Raw genomic sequence first — 3,700 nt, 5'->3', positions numbered from 1 at the left:
AGACTGTTTTGACTACTGTGGCAGTACAATCTGTTCTAAAATCAGGTAGTGTGAGGCCTCCAACTTTTTTCTTCCTTTCCAGTAATCCTTTACTTATTTGGGGCCTCTTTCCCTTCCATATGAAGTTCGTAACTTTTTTCTCCATCTCATTAAAAAATGTCGTTGGAGTTTGGATCGGAATTGCATTGTATGTATAAATCGCTTGTGGTAGAATTGACATTTTTACAATGTTAAGTCTTCCTATCCATGAGCAAGGTATGTTTTTCCACTTATGTCGATCTCTTTTGGTTTCTTACAGCAGTGCCTTGAAGTTTTCTTTATATAGGACTGTTAACGTCTCTGGTTAGATTTATTCCTAAGTATTTTATCTTCTTGGGGGCTATAGTAAATGGTAATGATTTGGTGATTTCCTCTCTGATGTTCTTTTTGTTGATGTAGAGGAATCCAACTGATTTTTGTATGTTTATCTTGTATCCTGATACTCTGCTGAACTCTTCTATTAGTTTCAGTAGTTTCCTTAAGGATTTTTTAGGGTTTTCTGTGTATAAGATCATGTCATCTGCAAACAGACATATTTTTACTTCTTCCTTACCAGTTTGGATGCCCTTTATTTCTTTTTCTAGCCTAATTGCTCTGGCTAGGACCTCCAGCACAATATTGAATAAGAGTGGTGATAGACGGCATCCTTGTCTCATTCCCGTTCTCAAAGGGAATGCTTTCAGACTCTCTCCATTTAGGATGATGTTGGCCGTTGGCTTTGCATAAATACCCTTTAATATGTTGAGGAATTTTCCTTTTATTCCTATTTTCCCAAGAGTTTTTATAATGAATTGGTGTTGGACTTTGTCAAATGCCTTTTCTGCATCAATTGATAAGATCATGTGGTTCTTGTCTTTTGTTTTATTTATGTGGTGGATTATATTGATTGTTTTTCTAATGTTGAACCATCCCTTCATAAACCCACTTGGTCATGGGGAATTATTTTTTTGGTATATTGTTGAATTCTATTGGCTAGAATTTTTGTGGGGGGATTTTTGCATCTAAGTTCATGAGGGATATAGGTCTGTAGTTTTCTTTTTTTGTGTTGTCTTTTCCTGGTTTTGGTATCAGGGTTATGCTGGCTTCATAGAATGAGTTTGGGAGTATTCCACCCTTTTCTATGCCCTGAAATACCTTTAGTAGTAGTGGTGTTAACTTTTCTCTGAAAGTTTGGTAGAACTCTGCAGTGAAGCCATCTGGGCCAGGTCCTTTTTTTTGTTGGGAGTTTTTTGATTACCTTTTCAGTCTCTTCTTTTGTTATGGGTCTATTTAGTTGTTCTACCTCTGTTTGTGTTAGTTTACGTAGGCAGTGTGTTTCTAGAAATTTATCCATTTCGTCTAGGTTTTCAAATTTGTTAGAGAACAATTTTTCATAATATTCTGTTATGGTTCTTTTAATTTCGGTTGGGTCTGCTGTGATATCGCCCATCTTACTTCTTGTTCAGGTTATTTGCTTCCTCTCCTGTTTTTCTTTTGTCAGTTTGGCCAGTGGTTTATCAATTTTGTTAATTTTTTCAAAGAACCAGCTTTTGTCCTTGTTAACACTTTCAATTGTTTTTCTGTTCTCTATTTCATTTCATTCTGCTCTAACTTCTATTTGCTTTCTTCTGGTGCCTGCAGGTTTCATTTTTTTTTTTTTTTTTTTGCTCTCTATTTGTTCAAGTTGTAGGGATAATTCTTTGATTTGGGCCCTTTCTTCTTTTTGTATGTGTACACTTATTGATATAAATTGACCTCTGAGCACTGCTTTAGCTGTGTCCCAAACATTCTGATAGGAAGTGTTTTCATTCTCCTTGGATTCTATGAATTTCTTTATTCCATCCTTAATTTATTCAATAACCCAGTCGGCTTTGAGCAGGATATTGCTCAGTTTCCAAGTGCTCCTTTTCTTTTCCCTGCTTTTTGTTATTGATTTCTACTTTTATGGCCTTATGGTCAGAGAAGGAGCTTTGTAATATTTTACTGTTTTGGATTCTGTCAAGGCTTGCTTTATGTTCTAGTATGTGGTCGGAATGTTTCACGTGCACTAGAAAAGAAGGTATACTTGGCTGCTGTTGTGTGGAGTGTTCTATATATGTCTATGAGGTCAACTTGGTTGATTGTGGCATTTAGATCTTCCGTGTCTTTATTGAGCTTCTTTCTGGATATTCTGCCCTTCACCAAAAGTGGTGTGTTGAAGTCCCCAACTATTATTATGGAACTATCTATTTCTCTTTTCAGTGCTGTTGGAGTTTATGTATTTTGGAGCCCTGTCATTGGGTGCAGAAATATTTATTGCAGTTATGTCCTCTGGCTCGGAAACCCTGGTGGCATAGTGGTTAAGTGCTACAGCTGCTAACCAAAGGGCCGGCAGTTCAAATCCACCAGGCGCTCCTTGGAAACTCTATGAGGCAGTTCTACTCTGTCCTATAGGGTCGCTATGGGTCATAATCGACTTGATGACATTGGGTTTCGTTTAGTTTGTTTGGATCCTCCGGCTATAATGACCTTTTAATCATTACATTGTGTCCTTCATTATCCTTTGTGGTGGATTTTACTTTAAAGCCAATTTTGTCAGAAATTAATAATTCCACTTCTGTTGTTTTTTGATCATTCTTTGGTTGATATAATTTTTTCCATCCTTTGAATTTTAGTTTGTGTCTTTAAGTCTAAGGTGTGTCTATTGTAGGCAGCCTATAGACTGATCATGTTTTTTTAAATCCATTCTGCCACTCTGTCTCCTTATTGGTACATTTAGTCCATTTATATTCAGTAATTATTGATAGGTGTGAGTTTAGTGCTGTTGATATCTTTTTTGTGTATGTGTTGTTGACAGTTTCTTTTTTCCATTTAATTTTCTGTGCTGAGTAGTTTTTCTTTATATATTGTCTTTTCCTCATTTTCATTGTTGCTGGTTTTGTATTTGCTGAGTCTTCATGTTTTGTTTGTTTTTTTTCTTTTGATGTGTACAATTTTCAGTTTCCTTTGTGGTTACTTTAATATTTACCCCTATTTTTCTAAGTGTAAATGAAACTTTTATTTCTTTATATCGCCTTGAGTTCCTCTCCACATAAAAGATCTATGACTATATTTTTTAGTCCCTCTTTTGTGATTTCATGTCATCTTTTACATAATGATGTCTCTGTTTCCTTGTTTTGAGCATTTTAGCTTTCATTTATTTCTGTGATTTGCCTATTTGGGTTGATATCTGGTTGCATTGTCCTATGTTCTAGTCTTAGGCTATCTGATGTTATTGATTTTCTAACAGGAGGACTCTCTTTAGTATTTCTTGTAATTTTAGCTTGAATTTGCAAATTCCCTAAACTTCTGTTTATCTGGAAGTGTCCTAATTTTGTCTTCATATTTGAGAGACAGTTTTGCTGGATATATAATTCTTGGCTGGCACCAAGAAATGTAATAATAGTATCAGACTTCAACACACCAATTTTGATGAAGGACAGAACATCCCGAAAGAAGCTCAATAAAGACATGGAAGATCTAAATGACACAATCAACCAACTTAACCTCATAGACATATACAGAACACTCCACCCAACAGCAGCCAAGTACGCTTTCTCTTCCAATGCACATGGAACATTCTCCAGAATAGACCACATATTAGGTCATAAAGCAAGACTTAACAGAACCCAAAACATTGAAATATTACAAACCATCTTTTCAG

This window comes from Loxodonta africana, chromosome X (assembly GCF_030014295.1).
Source record: "Loxodonta africana isolate mLoxAfr1 chromosome X, mLoxAfr1.hap2, whole genome shotgun sequence".
Lineage (NCBI taxonomy): Eukaryota > Metazoa > Chordata > Mammalia > Proboscidea > Elephantidae > Loxodonta > Loxodonta africana.
This window is presented reverse-complemented; position numbering follows the sequence as displayed.